Source organism: Echiichthys vipera (genome assembly GCF_963691815.1).
Source record: "Echiichthys vipera genome assembly, chromosome: 3".
Taxonomy (NCBI): Eukaryota; Metazoa; Chordata; class Actinopteri; order Perciformes; family Trachinidae; genus Echiichthys; species Echiichthys vipera.
This window is the reverse complement of record NC_139828.1, coordinates 30,854,190-30,875,658: the sequence shown is the minus strand read 5'-3', so window position 1 is coordinate 30,875,658 and position 21,469 is coordinate 30,854,190. Positions and strand designations below refer to the sequence as shown.

Here is a 21,469-nt window from a genome sequence, read left to right as displayed (position 1 = left end):
AGTGTGATAATCCATGAGATTTTCACTTCATTGCCTTGAGATTCCAATAAAGGCACTAAAATGTCAGCCTCATGAGTACAGTATAATGTTGAACACAGATACGGACATACTTTTGTTGTGCAAAGCCCACGGTATTCCATCATACAATATTATGTGAAGATAGACTGAATGACTAAAGAAAGTAGGTGTAATATAAACATTGTTGGATTGTGAAATTGTAAAAAATTCTATAAATTCTTCCAGTGGAGCTGTTCCTTCTGTGGTGTTACAAAAACAGTTTTTCCGCTGAGTCTTGCCTCAAAGCCTGAAGTCACAATCCATATTCCTTTCTTGTGTAAGTAGGGTCACAGACTGGGGTTTTAAACCTCTGCAGTTCCTGTCATGCCATATTTCACAGAGCAGTGGGTGAACACAGAGCAGGGCTGACAAGTCTCACTGCATGACGAGAGCAGGCTCCGTTCAGAAACAGCTTGACTCCCTGATAAATGGACTGGCCACTGGCCTATTAGCTAACAGTGTTGGTCAAAATGAGTCAGGAAAAAAAAAAGAAGAAAAAAACCCACTTGTCTCTTTGTATGTGATTCACAGTCTTGACACATCCTGAGATGTATCTGGAGCAACTGGTCAGTGACTACTGTACTGCTTTGGCTGAGGTTCAATCCCCATCCACAGCTGGTAGTTTAGTTTAGTCTGTGCCAGTGCCGGGCTGGGTAATCAAAAATGTGATGAACTACTCGTTTTTTTTTGTAAAAAAAGTAATTGTAAGTAATTGTATATATTATAATACTAGTACTTTACTTATCACTCCCTGCCAAAAGTCATATATGACACACTTTTCCATTATGCCCCACAACATTAGTAACTACGTCCATTCTCCTTAGTAGTCAATTGTAAATGCTGGACATGTATTTTTGATACCAGATACATGGCTGAACAAAATTGTGGGTTCTTTAAGCCTTAAAGCTATGGTCTACATTCTGAAAATCAGTTAAGCCTCTGAGACATATTTGAAAAAAGCATCGGTGTCGCCCCTTGGTTCCTATGTTGGTCACATTTCCTCTTGGCTTCCTCCTTTTCTCTAACATTTTCCGTTGGGGCGAGCAGAGTCATCTTGCTGATGTCGGTCTTTTCTTTCTCCATGGTAACAGAAGCTCCTGTAGCTGAGCTGAAAAGCTAATCACTAGCCGCTCAGAGTTTACAGAGAGGGAGGGGGAGTGGGAGGGGATAAGGAGCAGGGGAGACGAGGGGATTGGATGGAGGGTACGAGCCAATGGGAGCCTTCCTAACCCGATGGCTCCCATTGGTAAATTTTTATGCAGGCCTACGGCTGATAGACTGCATGGATGTTTTTGGTTCTTTTTGCTATTCATTTGTGTAGATCAGACTACAGGACCATAATCAACGTATAAACAATGTTACTAATAATAACCAACATTCCAAATCATAGACCATAGCTTTCATCTATTTTCAATGGGTGAGTTATTTAAAAAACCTCCAGTAAAATTAACGGGGAAAATAGCTATAGAGACCAAAACTGTTTTTTCCCCCCAGTAAGCATATTTGATTTCTGCTGTAAAGTTGTTCATTTTAACGTGGTTATATATGGGATGGACTCACTTTTGGAGAACACCTCAAGTGGCTTTTTGAGGAACTGCAGTTCAGCCCAGCCCATACATGACAAACCATTTTCATATTCTCCCTAATGTAGTTAAAATGACTAACAACCACAGACAGCTCAATTTAGTATCAGAACAGATGTCCCCCAGGACAGGGGGTAGGACATCTCATCTGTGAAATGTTCTCAGTGACCACAGTGACATACATGTACATGAGCTAAATGGAATGGTAGTCACAGCCTTACATGATGACTATGACTCTGTGTGGTGGATCTATGTTAACTCAATGCTTGGCACTGTGTTCGATCCCTCTTATAGACAGCTCTGCTCTTGGTTGACAAAGATGCTCCTGACAACACTTTTCTGATTCAACTTTCCGCCTTCACAAGACTGTGTTTTGCCTTGCTTGACTGGGCCGATCAGTGCTGTGGAGCGGTTTGGCTGCACCCATTATCTTTCTGGTCTTGGGGAAAAAACTAATTGCAGGGTGGGCAGTTTGTTCTCAGGCTTTTCTTAAATGTGGCCATTAGGAAGAGGTTTAAACACTTTTGCATTCAGACATGCTTGGATGATGCATCCTAATAACTGCTTTGCTTCAAACATGTTGAACCCCTTACACACCATCTCTATTGCAGATATTTGGGAATTTTTTTTCCCAACTGCTTTTTTTATTGAGAGAAATTACGTCCTTTCTCCCATTAGTGCTAGCTTCACAGCAGAGAGTTCAGGCACAGTCAAATAAAAATAAAAACTAGTCTCTTACAGCTGGATAACTATGCAAAATATGCTAACTTCTTAATTTAAAAGTTCTGAATATCTGTCTGGTTGACATAATAAAGGTTAAATTCTGCTTTTGAAGTTATGATTGTTCATTCCTGTGTACCATTGCCAGTGAGAATAGCTAGCACTAGCACAAATAAACAGGTCGAATTGGAATTTGATAGTTGTTGTAAGGCCCATTCATACAGATTGTTTGTTCTTTGTTACAATTGTTAGTCTCTGAAGATGACATTCTGAGTATTGACAAAAGCAACCCTCAGCTTTGTCAATGTGAAAACCACTCTGAAGCTATTTCATTTATATAAATTGTTTGTCCTGGTTTGACCTTGAAGATGGCCTTGTAGCCTGCAACCTACTTTCATTTTATACTACTTAATGTTTTTGTAAATATAATTTAAAATATTAAAAAGCCATTCATCTCATCATAATTTCCTGTCCTTATAGACCCAAGTCTACTGTTCCTGATGGATTTCTGATTTTCAAATGACCCCTGAATTAATCTCAATCTTGTGCAGGTGGCTGTTTTTTGTTGTTGTTGTTTTATTGTTGTTGTTTTTGTTTTGCTTAATCCAAGAGATTAGGTTGTGTAGAAATGTACACCCTAGAAGAGACCTAGTTGGTATGATTAACTCAAGGTCACACCCAAAATTGTTCGAAAAGTCAGGTGTGGAGGGAGAGGGTTTTTATACACTGTTTGATTAACCAAAAACCAAGGCTCCATTTGAAGCTTTGAAATAATATGACCAACAACCATCATAGACCCAGGGTGAATTCTACTTTTAAAGGGATACTTCACCCATTTTCATCCAGGTCTGTTTCAAAGAAATCAGCAATGTGGGCAATCTGTTCAAGTGTGTTTGGCCTGTCTCAGTGGCTGAAGTTCCCATGGAACTGATCTGGCGAAATCTGCTGAATGACACAAAACAACATGTTTAACGATCAGATCTCATATGCTCAATTCTGTGGGGAATGAATACAATGCATCCGTCCTGACATGGCTGGGTAAAAGTCCTGTTTTTTTGACCCATCCACCTCTCTCTCACTCTTCATACTACGTCACCTACTTCCTCCTGCGTCTGTCATAAGGTCGTTTTCATTATAACGTAAATATGGGTCCTAATAAGCTGCTTATTAGGACCCATGGGGTTGCTTTTGGAGGGAGGAAAGTCAGAGTGCTTCATGTAGTTGCTGAAACATTAGCTGTTGACTGATCAATCCAAATATTTTCATGGTTTATTTGCAACTGTATTGATGAACATTTAACTCAACTAGGTGTGTCTCCACTAACAGTGTTTTCATATGAAAAAATGAGCCACATTGAGAGACAAAACACTCAATCAGTAACCAATCAGTAACCCTAAAATGGCCTTTCCCCACTTAAGGGATAATCAGATTACTGAAGTACGACACAGGGGGTTGAATGGAAAAAACAAGTAACTCTTTCTCCGGTACAGTAGAGGGTGCTCCGCAATCAATCAGCTGGCCAGAATGTGGCTTTAGTTTCCGGTTCACCTTTGTCAAAATCACAAGTGTGGGGAAAATGACTGACTTTTGGACAGAATCACGACAGAAACGGGTCTTCTTGGTAGTGATGTTACTTGCAATGGTGAAGTCCTCCCTCGGTTTAAAGGTAACGCACTACTGTTGTTGTTTTTTTCACATTGTTTTCGGTGCTGTTGCTTCCTGGTTTACTCTATTTCTGGGTCAAAAGCCACTGCCACAGAGTGGGGAGGAGCAGTTATAAACCACGGAACATGCGCAGACGTGAAACCCGATAATACACCGGTTACACTGTTTACATGCACGAATAATCGGGATACTGTAATATGCTCTTAACATGATTATAATTGGGTTTTTAAACGGCATGAGCTGACTGGAAACAACTGCTTTCAATCAAGTGGATGTGGAAATGACCTTGACTGCCAATGAAGTCATTACAGTAGTAGGCCTACATGATGTGCTCTCTGTTTGATCTGCTCCGAGCTGATGTTTGACTTAAGCATGTCCTGGATCTAATGCGGCTACACACATCATACCGGGAAGGACATTTGACAAAGACCATAGCCAATAGTTCTGCTATTAGTCTCTTCTTTGGTAAGTCAGAAACGTGCAGGGCACCCATACTGTGTACCCATAATGCAGCATGCTTTCTTAGTGGAGGAATGGCTCCGTGGAAAGAAAAAATAAAATTAAAAAAAAGAAAAAAGCAAAGGGTGCATTATTATTTTTTCAAGCTGTCTTTTTATCTTGCTCATTTGCACACTAGTCACACATCTTTGCTCATGTCCTCCCCTCCCAGGCCTCACTGCTTTGAATTGACTCACTGACATTGACAGTGTGGGCGTTTGTTTCGTCAGCAGGCAGAAGGAGAGAGAACAGTGAAGGAATGTAAGAATAAAATTATTAGTACAAGGGAAGGGGAGGAGGAGGATAGGAATAGTGTGAGTAGATGAAATCGGTGGCAGGCGGAAGCAGAAGAAAGAACAAGAAACGTAGCGTTGGTACGAGACAAGGTGAGGGGGACATTAGAGTGGGTGTGGATGTATTTAGGTCTTAAATGCATCATGTCTCATCCATTTTGCAGCTCAGACAAGCTTGGCCTGTCATTGTGTTTGCACAATGATATTCTAGGATACTTAAGGAAAAGTGTGAGGTATTATTTGTAGCTTTAAAGTTGTTAGGCTAATGAGTTTCTAACTGTTTGCTTGCTACTGCCAGAATTAATTGGTACTTAGTGAAAAGCACCAAAAAAAAACCCAAATAACAACAACCTGTCGCCTAGAAATAACATACATATACTAATGATTTGTTACGCCAGATGTGTTTTGACCCAGACATAATTGCCGCCTGGATTTTTGGAGTGAATGAAGTGCGACATTGTTTCTACTGCACGTTCATCTGAAGTACAGCTCTTTAACATAGGAGCATAAAGGCAAACAACTGTGTGAGACAGTTTTTTGCCATAGCCATTATTCGGCTGGATCGATTACTGTACAGTTTACTCTACGGGTTCATAGGGATCGGTATTGTTAAGGATTTTATTGATACTACTGCGACTTATCGGTATAGGTTTTTTAATCAGTACTCTCATCAGTTCTTTTTCATGAGAAAATGTTATCTAAAAAGAATAAATTCAGAAAAATAGTATAATGTATTTACATTTTAGCATGTGTTTCTAGAGCAGCAACAGCAAAGTCATTTTATAAATTCAATATATCACTGGAAATAATCAAAGAATATATTCCTGACATCACAATAATGACTGAAGTTTAGAAAGAACGAAGAACACAGACATCAGTTAGTGTTAGTCCTTTCTCCTGTCCTCCTCACTCTGCCAATATCATCCCCCCTGCAGAGCAGGAGAGCCTCCCTTTTAGACCTACACATGCAATTTCCAGAGGCCTCGTTTTAATTAAATTGGATTCTATATAATAATATTAATAATAATAATCTTAAATTCGAAAAAACATGATATCTAATGAAGCAATAGCTCATGTCAGACCGTGGAATGTTGTGGCTATGTTACAGCTAGGTGTGCTGTGTGGCTGTCAGTAAGTATGGCAATGTGAAAGTTATAGACACCTTCCACTTTAAATTGATTTTTATTAATAAATGATAATGTTGACATTAGAATAGGCCCTATTGGGCTGGATGACTGCACGTACCAAAATACTTGTTATGGAACATAGCTGTTAGTCTACACTAGCAGCTAGCATCAATCTAGGCAGTGGCTGACCAGCAACTCCTATGTTCCGGGATGTGAAATGTACAATTTTGTCAAAAGAGACTGGTGGCTTTGACGAGAGCATAGATAATGACATCAATTACCTGTTTTTGTATTTTTAAACAGAAACCAATGAGTGTGTTATGAACTAGCACATCTATGTCTATAACGTGGACTCTCCGGCACAGCGTGGGGATGAATCTCCCCTCTGCTGCTAAGAAAGAGTTGCTAAATACAGACCCCTTTTATTGTTGCTTGTTTGTAGCGTTTGGCTATTAACTGAGCTAGCATGCTGTGCTTGTGTAAAAACACATAGAGCTGATAGATGAGAGACTGCGGACATAGCAGATTGAAATATTACTACTACTCTACATTACTGAATGTATCGGGTAGTTTTACTAAGACCATACTTTTAAGTTTATTAGGCTATAAAGCCTAGCTAACTTTAGTGATCAACAATAACCAAGTTAGCACTAATCTGCCTGCTTCTTGACATGAGAAGCGCAGCTAGACCCACCGATCAGCGGATACACAGGCGGAGTGTCGCTTTCCATTTGAAAACCTTTATGTTGTGATGTCCAAATGAAGCTTCATAAAGCATTAGTTGTATTTGTTGAGTCCACTAGATGGAGCTCTTGTTTTAAAGAAAAAGTCTCAATGAATGGTGATTCAGTGTGTTTTCAACCCTTTGTTGAACAGAGAGCTCCATCTAGTGGTAAATAAAGAAAATGTGTTATGAAGCTTCATTTCATTAGAGTATTGGCATATTAAGGCCTACGGTTTTATTGCACTGACAGCAACAAGTGTCACAGACAGCAAATAAGATGCCGTAGCAGAGTGGTATAAAAAAATTATAGCAAAATGTTAAAAAACAATAAAAGAACTGGTAGCTAATATATGGAGCTTATCACTACTAAAGTCTTTTAAATAATTAAGCCTCTGGGTCTGCTTAATACCAGGTTTCAATACCCAAACCTTATGGTCATTTCATCCTCAAGCTCACCGGGTAGAGTGCACGCTCCATTTAGGCCTTGGCAGCAGCCTAGGTTCATATCGCTCACCCTTTCCTGTCACTCTATTCAATTTTCAATTTTTGGATACATTTTATTTACAATGCCAAATTATAACAAAAGTTATCTCAGGACACGTTACAGAGCGGGTATAGACCACACTCTATGACTTATTTATGATTCACACAGACCCAACAATTCCCCCATTGAGCACACAGTGGCAACGAAAACCTTCCCTATAACAGGCAGAAATGTCAGACAGACCCAGCTCTATGGAGGACGGACATCTGTCTGCACCAGTTAGAGAGGAAGAAAAGGAGAGAGAAAATGGACAGACAGATGGACAGAGAGGGACAAAAACAGACACAAAGACAGACAGAGAGACAGACACACTTCCAGAGATGCAAGCAATCACAAAAGTAACAGTAATTATAATAATATCTATAGTAATGTGAATATTACTTATTTGTTATGACAGTTAATAAAGCAGAACAGTAATAAACAGGCACAGCTAGAACGACAGAACATGATGACAATAACAATTATGTGGGTAAATAATAACAGCTGTTCTAATAAAAAAAAAAATCGTAGCCCTAAAATAAGAAGAGAGCATTGGCAAGGGCTTTGTGTTTATTTTATTTTATATATTTAAAATAGGGTTAATTGGCTCATAGCTTCATTTAAGGGGTTTCAACGTTGTCTGGGTCATTTTGTTCAGCGAAGCACTTTTGCAGGATAACGTCATGGATATGACCTATGGAGATGGTTGTTTGATGTTAAATATGTTCTTTCCGTGTTTGTGTTTATTATTTCATCATCTTTTCCCATATGAATTATCTTGTTTGAGGTCTTAGTGCAGGTCTCGCCCACATGTTACTGCAGAGCACATCCACACAAACATACATATCAGCAATTTTTTTAGTCTAGCAGTCTCCTTGAGGATTTTCTGTTATTTTTTCCGCCATGATCATTTATGGACATGAAATCAGATGCTTTTACTCTCAACACCTTTTTTTTATTTTACATTAAGTTCCATTCTGCTGATGAGGGTGAACCAAATAATTCTCAACTCTATCTGTTTATCTTCTATCTAATCTCACTTCTCATGCTACAGGCTACAGACTGGGGGTGATCTAGAATATTAATGTACTACCTTCCACCCCATTTACATGACATATTTGAGTCATTTCCCAGACACCTGCGTACATATTTTGTTCCAGTCTGAATAAATGGCAGCATTATTCGGTTCTCTCATGCACAACTGTTTTGTTGGATCTACAGAAGCCTCTCTTATTGCACTTCTTACACTTACTGTAAAGTATTAATTTAAAAATGCTTGGAAATCGACAAACAGATCTTAACATGAATTACAGCTGGAATCTTAATTATAATATTTGGCAGCAAACACATACACTGTTTTGTGGAAATGTAGTAAAACACAGTAAGACAAGCAGGTTAATTAAAATGTTTTGAGAGCTACTTTATTAAATTATTAGATTTACTTAGATTCTGACCCTGGTTAAGATAAACCAACGCTGACTGTGAGTAGGAGATGGTAGGGATGCATATATCAAAGTAACCCACTTTGTATGCCCAACCATCCATCCACACCTTGTCCCTGAGGCGTTGTCTGATGTCGGAATTGTAACTTTTTAAAGTAGACAATCCAGCAAGCACCATTGGCCAGGTGTATGGAGGTGAAAAGTAGGCAAGATTTGAACTTCTCTCTCAATTTCTCTTATTTCATTTTGAACTCCCTCTGCCACAGTGCAACCAAGGATGGCTCCAAGGAGACTTTTTTCCTGTTACACATAACCAGACATTTTCTTCATACAAACGTGTTTATTTTCCAATGTCAAGCTTCCATTTATTCAAATTTGACAGGCCAGGGTTCAACAGGATAAAAGCAGTTTTTCAAATGTGAATCCATGTATTAAACATAACACTAATCAAAAATAGATCAATAAAGCCTGCCTTTGCTACTGAGAGAGAAGAGGTAGCCTGTAGTAAAACCTGGACGTACTGTATGTTATTCAAATGAAAGACAAAAATGCTGTCATTTCATTGGGAGTGCAGTTACACTTATTTATGAATTAATCTGCTAAACCTTTGCACAAATTGCCTGGAATTCTTGAAATATTAACTTTGAATAGAAAAACAATACAGCTAGAGGGCAATATCTGTTAATGCAATACTTTTGGCAGGAAACAGTTTGTTGGATATGAATCTCACTGAAGGAAATTCCTTTAGCCAACCTCAATTTAATTTTGGACACAGTTTTTTAACCCCAATGCATTTTTTTTTACGAATAACAACGAAAACTAATTTGGATATATTTGCGTGTATTCCATTGTGTATTCCCCACAGTGAAAGCATGTGACATAGTATAAGATTGCAAGGCGGGGTGTAGGCTTTAAGGACTTCCAGCCAGGGGAGCGGGCTTGATTCCTGTCCCTACTAAACCAACCCTAACCCTCTTTTCTGATCCTAACCAAGTGTTTTTCATGCCTAACCCTAACCATCACTTTTTGTTGGCCAAAATCTGTCGCGTAATGTAGTTTTTTTTTGTGTTCTTGCACTTCCGTTTAGCTTATTTTGTCTGTCCTGCGGTCCACCAGCTTGTTTTTTTTCATAGGAATTTCTTACATTTCTGTGCATAACTTTAAAAAGGATTTGCTACGAACATGTTCATGAGAACACCTTGAGCAATGATGGGTATGTTTTTTGGCTGGTCAAACTTTACTTACAGTGACATTAAAATGTTTTGTAAAGATATCAAAGCCATTTAGAAGAAAGGTTTGGTAGGCTATATGTCTATTAAACACTTTATACTAGGTATAATTGGGTTAACACAAGTCTACTATTTATTATTTTGCGGAAATATCAGATCTTTCATGCATTTGGATTGACATTTATACACAACATAATAAAATAGCATAATATCTCAACCATGTACCTAAAACAATCAGGTAAAAAAAGATTTTATCCCTACCTTCTGAAAAAGAAAAAATAGAAACTGACTAAATAAAATGGAATAGGATGATAGTGGGACAATACAAATCAATATTCTCCTTTCTGTTGAGAACACATTATCTCTGCACATTATGGACGTGCTCAGAAAACTGCGTTCAAGGTGGAGCCCCCTTCATTCCCATGAACGCTGCTCAGTGGCGTATGAAGTAAAAAAGAAAATTAAAATTCTGTGTCTAAAAATACCTGGATGATCAGCAATACATCAGCACAGTATATAGATAGAGCAGGCACACTTAAGACTACTTCCAGTTTAGCACCCCGCTAACTTGAATGAGGATTAAATTATTTAATTTAATCGTGCGGCTCTTTCCAAATGTTATTGGACCAAGTGATACCAATTCTGATGTAAACACGTCATTTTGCAGGGGTTGGCAGTTGCCATACCACCGTCCGGCCACTGTGCAAAATTGAACTCAAAGCCTGGCACGTGTCCTGGGGACCTGGGGCATCACAAAACATATTTATTTGTTTTGTTGCAGAGCAGTCTGACTCACCGGATATAGACAGTTGGGATAAAGCCAAGCCCCCACCACTGCCACTACCTGGATGATCCAATATGGTAGTGCCAAAAACTGCAGTTGTCCGCTAGGAGTCACTAGGGGCAGGTTGCATTTCTCATTGACCCCCATGTTAAACAGACCCTTTTCACAGCATAATTAAACCTATTTAATCGCTGGGTGAAAAACAAACAAACATTCTAGTCTGTATGCTTAGGTCAAATCTCCATGACAACACTGAGGTTGTTTTTTTTGTACCAGGCTAGTTTTTATTTTATTGGAGGTTAAAGTTTATGAATAATTAGTGGCATGGCCTCTTGAGTGACAGCTAGCCTCTGGCCCTCACTTTTCCTCAGAGGTACGTCAGCCAGATGGACATATCTCCCCTCCCTCAACGTCACATACATGGCCTTTTATGGTAAGAGGAAATGAGGCGGAGTCAAAGTCTGACAAGATGGAGACTCCCATAGGCGAGGACGATTTGATCAAGTTGAGAGAACGGACCTCAATGGAGAGGCTATGTCCATTTTTTATACAGTCTATGATAAAGCTTGCCATAGGCTGCCTATTTCAGCCGGCTTTCTCCTCCCTTCTGCTATTTTGCAAGGGCACTGTCGTTCCATCCATGGAAAATGATTGTGATTGTTTTCTGGGAAATACAAACAAGACAGAATGTTATATTCCCTATCCCACAATGTTAACCCGTGGAGCCAGACTGTACTCCGGTGCTGACAAAGCGCTATGGAGATAGATCTGTCAAATTGAGACACTTGGACGATCGGTCTCCAGTGAGTCCTGATGAGTGAAGGTGGGAGGTATAGTATGATAATAGAGAGAAGATAAAAAAGAGAGATGGACACAAAAAGTAAAGGAAAAGTGGTGCATCTTTGGAGTTAGATTTCTCCTCACTGGGTTTTTCCATTATTATATCATAATCAGTGTACTGTGTTTTAAGACATGAGCCCCTATCACACTTCCATGAAGCACAGTCGCCGAGCTTACTCACTGCTCACAGTCTCTGTTAATTCCTCTCATCAGAGGGTTTGTTGAAGTGCATTAGACTCCCAGTTTTACTTTGGGGAATGGATTCTGTATTTATAGTTTACAGCCTGTAGGGATTTTATCCAAGGTCAGTAGTAGATTACCTATTTGGCTCATTGAGCCGTGCGCTCTGTTAGATCCCCCTTTTTAATGTGTATTGGTGATTGATTAAGCCGCTGTATTTCTATGCTGGAGCGGACCTTGACTGATGCATACAGAGAGCAATATGTATGTATGGTTAGCTCTTGTGCTGAATGTGCGATCGATGCATAGGCTCTCCTCGCAATAATTACCTCATCCAGGAGAGGGGGATAACCCCAGGGTTAAGAGTGTGTAAGTGTGTTTGTATGTGTGTTTATTATCTTTGCTTCCCGGCTGGCTTTTTGAGTCATGGATTGTTTCAGAGTGTCAAAGAGTGTGAAACTCCTCTTCATCAGTCTCCAATCAATGCTGATGGTGGAGAGAGGGATTCATGAGAGAAGAAGAGAAAGATGGACAGAGAGAAAACAAACAACTGCAAAAGACAAAGAAAGACACGGAGTGTAGAGCTAGACTGGGATATTGTGTAATATTTTCTGAATTCAATCATGGTTAGAAGGAGAAAATAAAGGAGAATAGAGTCTTTACATGTGCTGTTTCTGATTTGTTTAGGCACTGACAGGAAAATCAGTTTCATACAATTGACCTTTTTGTAGCTTTCACTGTTATTGTTAACAACATGCTCACCAAGGTATTTACAGGGATCTGGAAACATGGCTTCTTAACTCTAAAGAAGTTTGACGCCACAAGAAACATGAGCTTACAGGTTCTAAACTCCGGATGGCCAAGCGGAATTGGAATAGAAAACAAAGGCCAGTGGTAAAAGTATTACTCAAGCTGGTCATATGAGTTTACAGACTGACCTGGTTTATCCTTGACCTAATCCATTTACCATGGTTGTGTACCAGTTTACCTGTCCAATGACATTATTAATGGCATTTCAAGTGTGCTAATCATGCGTCAGCCGTGAGGCGTTTGTTTGTGTTTTATGTTTTCATTCTGTCAGCCTGTCCCAATCTTGTGTCTCAGGAACCCTGGAGGGAATTTCTTCGCATTTGGCACAAACGTCCACTTTGACTCAAGGATTAACTGATTCAATTTTCGAGGTTGAAGGTCAAGGTCACCTCACAACTGTTTTGGTCAATAATGTTTCTGTCCATTATTCAAAGCCATAAGCAAGACAAAAGGCTAGACATTTTGGTGGACACCGAATTGGTGACAATAATCGTGAAAAAAAGAAGAACGTTTACCTTTTTATTAATTTGCCCACAAGTCTTCACTTCATATATTATGTAAGTTTGGACAGACATGGATGCAAACTATAAGTTGACTGTTTGATGGAGGCATACAACCGCAAGGGGTTAATTCTAGTTTCCTTTCTAACTTTCTGTTTTTTAAGCCTGATCCTTCTATTAAACGATTTTGAAACGGTTGTAGTTTTAAGCATCATTAAAGTTATCAAATGGAACTATTTAAGTTTAGGCAACAAAAACACTTAGGAAGGGTGAGGCAACAAAATACTTGATTATTGCTAGAAAAAGATAAAGGATTGGTTTGATACGAGTAACTAAGTAGTGTAACTACTAACTAATAAGTGTAACTACGTTTCGGACTGAAGTTGGTTCCTGAATGGTGATTTTTGGTTTCACAGAGGAAACAAACACTAGTGATGAGCAAATGAAGCTTCATGAAGCATTAGTTGTATTTGTTGAGTCCACTAGCTCTTGGTCTAATGAAAAAAGGCTCAATGAATGGTGATTCAGTGTGTTTTCAACCCTTTGTTGAACAGAGCTCCATCTAGTGGACTTATAAAATAAAGAAAATGTTTCATGAAGCTTCATTTGGCCATCACTAACGAACACCGGCCTCCTGGGTTTGTTTGACCCATCCACCACCTCAACCTTCCTCCCTATGCGCAATTTTGGTGATAATTACTACTGCCACTTAAGGGAACCGCCTAACAACAAATGTAACAGGGTATATGCAGGAATCCTGAAGTTAATTTCAATACCCTTTTAAGACTTTTTAAAGACTTTCATAAAATATTTTAAAACCTCATCGCCACCTCACGCTATAATCAGCAACACATTTTAAACGTGCAAAACAGTTGTAGTTTACAATTAAATCTATAGAGCACAACTATACAACAGAACTGATAAGCTGAAAAGAAACAAAGATCGATAGAATAAATTCAACCAAAGGTAAAGTTAGTTGAAATAAACCTCAGGTCACAACCAAACTTAGTACATTTACTCAAGTACTGCACTTATTCACAGTTTTGAGGTACTTTACTTCACTTACTTCACTTCTACTTTACTTTATTTCATTTGATGCTACTTCATGCTTCTACTCTACTACATTTGAGAGGAATTATTGGACCTTTTACTAAACTAACTTTGTTTGGTAACTTGGTAGGTACTAGTTACTTTACAGATTGTTAATACAATATATTATCAACAAATGAAAAAAAACATTTAGCCGTAGATTAAGCTACACAGCAGTATATAAAGTAATCAAAAGCACCCCCACCTTTATCGGCTGCAACATTAAAATGAAATGTACAATAATCTATTAATAATTATAATCTGATAACATAATATTCTGAAATGGACCATTATGCATTATTATTACTTTTTATTATTACATCTTGATGCTGATATTTTTGTACTTTTAATTAAGTTACATTTTGAATGTAGGACTTTTACTTGTAACAGAGTATTTCTACAGTGTGGTATTGGTTCTTATATTAAGTAAAATGGTCTTATTACTTCTCCCACTACTGCTCACAACAAGTAACAATCTGACTCTCAACTATTCACAAGAACAACTTGGTGAAAAAACTTGGTGAAAAATATAAATACTGATCAAAACTCATGACATGTGCCTCAGTTCATTTGAATGCCTTATCTATGTCCTAATCCAGAAACATTTACTTGAAAGGATCAGAAATGCCTTTGTTTGAGTTCAGTAGGTGCTGATTCACCACAGTGTTGGGACACCGTAGTGTTGACTTTGGCAGACGGGGCAGAGGTCACTGGCGTTGCTAGTGTTGGCTAGTTCAGCTGTCGTGTTACTGGGCAGTGGTGTCGCTGGAGGAGCACAGAAAGTGGCGATGGACAGCTGATAGTGTTGACTAGTTATGATACCCTTTAGAAATAGTTGCTTTTTTTGTTTTACAGCCTGAAATGATAATACATACAAAATATATATTTTTCCAGCGTGATTTACACACATTTAAAATTTCTGAAAATCAATAAAGAAGGAAAAATGTTTTCATGTATAATCATTTCAGGCTGTAAAACAAAAAGAGTGACTTGGTTGAACATGAATGAACTGTACATACAATCATGTTTACCTTTTGCAGTCAAACTCTTTGGACAAAGCTTGAATATCAAGAACATTTGATACCTCAACTCTTTTGATACTTTTAAACTACCTACATTTTTTTTTCAAAATTGATTTATCAACCTTTAATACTTTTTTAAGACCCGGCGAAAACTCTGGTTGTAGCATGAGTTAGCAGAGGTCTTATACTAGACTGCATTATAATCAGAGGCGTTTCTTATACTCTTTTCCCCTCATGTTTGCAAATGGGAATGACATATTGCAGTAGATTACACAGGTGTGCCTGATATAATGGCCGCTGAGTGTTTCTAAGACGTATTAAATGTGATTCCTTGCTGTCCTTACTGTAATGAAATGAGATAATAGTAGGAACAGCTGGCCGCCTTTAAACCAGTTGCCTCCTCTTCTATTCCCTCTCCCTTAAAACTGAAAAGATGTATTCATCAAATATGGGCTTTTAACTCCTTCCATCCATTGATGCCACAAGCTGTGCGGTTTTAGCTTTTCTGGTGTGATACCTTTTACTATTTAATGTCATTAAGCAATTAAGCAGATTTCTCTCCAAATCTCACAATGTTCAAATCAGTATTGAGGTCTTTTTTTTGTTGTTGTTGTTGTTTTTTAACTCTGTAGTGATTTTAGCCTGTACACTTACTCTTTAAATAATAGTCCAATAGCCTGGATAAGATTAGATAAGATAAAATAAGATATTCCTTTATTAGTCCCACACGGGGGAAATTTCCTTATTACAGCAGCAAATTTGATAGCACACATAGAAGAAGCATCATTAAGAAATAATAAATTGTATAACAACAGGGAAATATAAAATACAAGAATAACAGGAACAATATCTACAATATTTTTTAAGTACCTCGGGATCATGTTCACAAGGGAGGGGACGATGGAGAGTGAGTTTTGCCGGAGAATCGGAGCCGCGGTGGCGGTGTTGCAGTCGCTCTACCGCACCGCTGTGACAAAAAAAGAGCTGAGCCGGAAGGCAAAGCTCTCGATCTACTGGTCAATCTTTGTTCCTACCCTCACCTGTGGTCATGACCGAAAGAATGAGGTCGCGGGTACAAGCGGCCGAAATGGGTTTTCTCAGGAGGGTGGCTGGAGTCTCCGTCAGAGATAGGGTGAGAAGTTCAGCCATCCGTGAGGAACTCGGAGTAGAGCCACTGCTCCTTTGCGTTGAAAGGAGCCAGTTGAGGTGGTTCGGGCACCTAGTAAGGATGCCCCCTGGGCGCCTCCCTAGGGAGGTGTTCCAGGCACGTCCAGCTGGGAGGAGGCCCAGGACTAGGTGGAGAGATTATATCTCCACACTGGCCTGGGAACACCTCGGGATCCCCCAGTAAGAGCTGGTTAACGTGGCCCGGGAAAGGGAAGTTTGCGGTCCCCTGCTAAAGCTGCTGCCCCCGCGACCCCGACCCTGGATAAGCGGTTGAAGATGAGATGAGACCAAGGCACAGAGGAAAAATAAAATTATAAACATCTGAAACAGATGGTGTGACAAAAACTGCTCACGGTATCAACTAGAAATGGCTCAAAGTCATCAAGCAGGTCACAGTGAAAGAACAGAGAATGAGGACTTTCACATCTGATGCCAAGGGCCATCTTTGGACAGACACAGGGGTCACCATCTCCCCTCTGGACTGTACTACCACCTGTTATTGCTTGACCAAAGTTGTATGTGTTCCATCGAACATTGACATGGTAATTAAGGTGATGGAAATGTTAAAATATGATAAATAAGAGGGAAAAAAAGCACATAACCAGAGTTAGAAGTGTGCGGAAGAGCATAATTTGTTAGAGTGTAAGGCAGAGAAGATAAAAATAAAGATACAGAGCAGGAAGAGATGAGTCAGATGGAAATAGACAAAAGTTTTGAGTTTCAAATCACTGATCAGAGCTGATGCCAGCTGAGACCTCACCAGTGCCATACACATGGAAACACACAGACACACGCGCTCACACAGACAGGTAGGTGAGTGAACAGGTCGGTGTCAGGGCCCCCTTGTCACTGGGCAGTTTTGAATTGACACCTGATTGCTGTATGATGTCTCTCTCTCTCTTTGTATTCATGAGTGGGTGAGCATGAGCATCTGACTGTCAGTGTGTGTGTGTGTGTGTGTCTCTGAGCTGTCATTCAGTTGAGCTGCTCTGATCCCCACTAACCCTCAGTCAAACAACATGCCACTGTAATAGCAACACATGTGCAGTGCAGAGAGCATGCACATCAATCACATTTTCTTTCATTCTTTTTATTCTCCCATAGGTTTTCATCTCTCAGTCCAACCTCAAAAAATATTTGTCTGTTCTTTGGGTTTCTTTTTAGGCCATTTATTTTGCAAGGCCAGTGTTTTTTTCCAAATTGTTTCCAATAGATAGACAGGACACTGTGTTTGGATGAAGGTCACTTCATAGTTTGAGAACTTTTGAAATGTCTGGTTCTTTGGTTTGGTTCTTTTTCCATCAAAATATATATTTAGTCTGAATTAATATTTAAAACATTTTTGACAGGTTTAACAATGACTTTCTGTCCTGTTCTATTTCCACTGTAGCAGCCAATAGCGTTGGGTGTTGCTGGTTGCCAGGGTCTGTTGTTGCTACAGAAACAAGAATCATTTAGAGTTGAGAGCTAGCTAATGGATTCCACAGCACTCTAAGAAAGACTTGCAGTTGAAGACTGGCTAACGTTAAATACTATTGTAAATTCATTGATTAGTCCAAATGAGTGGTTCCCCTGTATGATTCATAACTGACATGGAGCAGGCTGATCACTGACACACTCTGCAACAAACCTGGCAACCCGACTGCTGGAATTATATTTTGTTGCTGTGACTACGATCTTGAGACACTAGATCGTGGTGTTCTGCGCATTCTCCATATTCAACCTTTAACACTAATTTACCCTATAACACAAATGTCAGCGATGTAAATAAAAACCTCCATAAATGCAATTCTCAGGGGTTAAAACTTTAGTTAGATATCCTCTTCTTGTTTGTAAATATCCCCTACTGCATAGTTGGCCCCACTGTGTTTGACAATAAGGTAAGTTAGTATAAGAAAGTACTATTTAAGGCCTAGTCCACACGTATATGACTGATTTCAAAACAAAGCTTACATTTAGTTTTAGGACACCGAAAATGGATCTTTTGGAAAACTCTAGCCAGGGTGCCGATTTTGAAACGTGCACCATTATGTCCTTTGTGAGGTGTCGCAAATGAGGCAACATTTCATCTATGCCAAAATAGCCCTGGTTCCAAATGCTAACATGACTGTTTACATGTTTACACATACGTTCACAGTTACTCATCTACTGTATTGAGGAACAGAAGCTTTAGAATGCACAACATAACAATCCACATGCTTTTGCAGCCTGGTAGCCTTCAGGTAATAACCTTTTTTTTTCAGGCTTAAGATTGGCCAACATCTTCTTCTTGCTTTTGTGATAGGCCATCATGGCTATATTGCTGCCTGTTGTTGGCATGCATTTGCAGCACTTCTATGTGGTGCTGCATTTTCCTTTGGACAGAGATTTAAGGTCTTCTCACACTTACCAATTGTACCGTGCCTGAGCACGATTCACGACTGAATTCTAGTTTGCTAGACCAGTGTGAGTACAACTGGGTCTTGGTCAAGCAGGATACAACTCGTCGTGGCATGGTTCAAAGAGGTGGACTTTAGTAAAGCATGATTGCACGAGCATTGACAACGGACCTGACACTATTTATATCTGACTGTTCCCCATAACGGACATTCACAAAGATGCCGCCAATAGGTTTGAGGTGTCCTGATGCGGAGGTAGGGTGTTTACTGCAGATCCAGTCAGATGAAAAGATTCAAAAGCAGTTGGACAAAACAAAATATCAGAGGGGGGGATGACATTTAAGCAAGACGCAATCGTGCCTTGGTCCTGATAGTTTGAATAGTGCGAGTACAGGGAGGGAGGGAGGGGGGACAATCACGCTAAAGCACGGCTCGGATGATCCGGGCCTAGTATGAGAGCGCCCCTTAAACAATACTTTTTTGTATTTGTGGACTAGGCACAAATGTATAGATACTGACAGAATGTGCATTAACTACCCACCTTATCTTGACTAAGTCTATTAAAAAGTTTATTTTGAGTTGTTTTCAATAAAGACATAAGATCCCTTTCTCAGAAACAATCTTCTTGTTTCAACACAGTTCATTGATATACTATGACAAAAGTTAGTAGATAGAAAATGTCATGAAAAACATGAGAAAAAAAATATTGACCAGTTAGGTTTACCAACTAGGTTAACATCTCCATTTGTCAGGAGCTACTGCTACTGAGTATATAAAAGTTGTAGCAGATTGTATGGATGGATTAGATTAGAGGGGTTGGAACCAAGGACTTCAAGATGTTGACGGAAACAAAATTATAAAAATAACTACATGATTTAACATGTGATGTATATTTCAGTATCAGTACAGAACCTTCCATCACTCAACAGTGTATTCTAAAAGGCGATATGAATCTCCCACAACCTTCATGTGTAGCTTTGACAGTAATCTCTCTTTGCAGTATGCTTTATAAACAGGTAACACATCCCAAGACAGCGGTTGCTCTGTGTTTCTTAGACATTTCACATTTTTAAAGAAGCAAGTCTTCCGTCTTGGTGCTTATTCAGCACATAGAAAGCACAACTCAGCCCCACGCTTATCAAATTGCTTGTCAAATTCACAAAGGAGAGCTGGGAGAGTGCTGTAGGACAGAATGATATGCAGGGAGCTCGGCTTCCTCTTTAAAGTCACAGGAGAGAAATGGTTGCCCTTAAAATAAACCACCACTATGTTGAATGATGGAGGAATTATGACTCATCAATATGAGCATCTGACTAAAAGTATCTTGAACCTTTCAAGTGATTCATCTCCCATTCTCTATTCCATAAACAGATATGTTCAAAGCAGCAGTCATTGAATTTTTTAATTGAGTTATTTTCCTTTTACACAGAGCCATTTTTCAACATTAACCTTATTCACAGAATGTGCCTAGTAACCTTTGTCATGTTGAAATTGACTATATCACTTTTATGAAATGAAATGGATTTGAACTAGATTGGTTAAAATTGCTGGCTATTTGGTGCTCTGGCTAATAAAGCTAGTTGGAAAGGGGTAGAGTGAATTGGTATTTGAAGCGCTGTGGCATCACACGTTGTGGATGGCATTGCTGTGTGTGTGTGTGTGTGTGTGTGTATGTGTTTGTGTGTGAAGGCTTAAGCACTGCCAGTATGTCATATATTTGTGTCATGCACCCCACCAACATCTTAACTTTAAGACTGCATGTTTTCAGATATGTTGTGTAGTATCCCTGTGTGTGTTTTTTGTTGGTGTGTGTATATATGTTACTTTAAGGTTTAAGATAGCATGTGTATATGTCTCTCTATGTACAAAAATTCACACTGAAATGACAATTTGTTGGTTTTCATAAAGAGGCTGCTGACCACTCCCCCTGTCAAATTACTCCACCAGGTACTTAAACACTATGAAATTCAATTATTTGCCTCACTAAGAAAACCACATGAGAAAATAGTTTGACTTTTTGAGAAATATGTCAACTTGCTTTCTTGCTGCGAGTTTGATGGAAAGATCAATGCCACTCATGTGTGTATGTTAAATACTGTATATGGCTACATCCAGCAGCCGTTTAGCTTAGTTTAACATAAAGGCTGGTGACAAGAAATAACTCTTTTTTTATCCCTCCTCTGCTTCCTCCTTCCGTTTGGCTTTATTTTGCCATTTAAGGTTAGAGTTTCGACGGTTACTCCAGTTGCTCCACCATCCGCCATTCACTTTACCTCACGATAACTACTGTAAGCAATTCTGTTGAGTTGCCTCTTAGAGGAATTATCTCGGGTAAGCAGTGATGCAGTATGGCCTTAAATCTTAAAGGCTGTTATTGTGAAAGGTAAGAGCGGAAGTACTGAAGTTGTAATGCATGCTGTGTATGTATGCACTGTATACCTTCATCAGTATAGGTGCAACTCAATGGGAACGTACCTATGTTCTCTGCTTTGTATGTGACGGGGAACATAGGACCCTTTTTTAAAAAAAAGACCCGATGTTCCCCGCTTTTCCTTAAAAAAATGTCTGATGTTCCCCACCTTGTTTGTGACCAGGAAACATCAGACCTTTTCTTAAAAAAAGGTCCAATCTTTTCACAGAAAGGGTCCTATGTTCCCTGATCTGTTATTTCTATCACAATCTGTGCCGAATTCCCCAGTAAATAGGCCTATGTAGACCCTAACCCTTACCCTAACTGTAACCCCTTACCCTAACAAAATGCTGAATTAAATCCGCGAAGGCATAGGCTTATGCGACCGGGGAACATAGGACCTGGTGAAAATAGGGATGACCCCAACT

At 39.3% G+C, this 21,469-nt stretch overlaps 1 protein-coding gene across 1 annotated transcript in view; it reads left to right on the top strand.

Annotated features, from left to right (window-relative positions):
• The window catches only part of nlgn1 (neuroligin 1), a gene marked incomplete at both ends in the record, with an annotated part of 377,856 nt that overhangs the window by 99,506 nt on the left and 256,881 nt on the right, over nt 1–21,469 (top strand). The window lies entirely within an intron of this gene.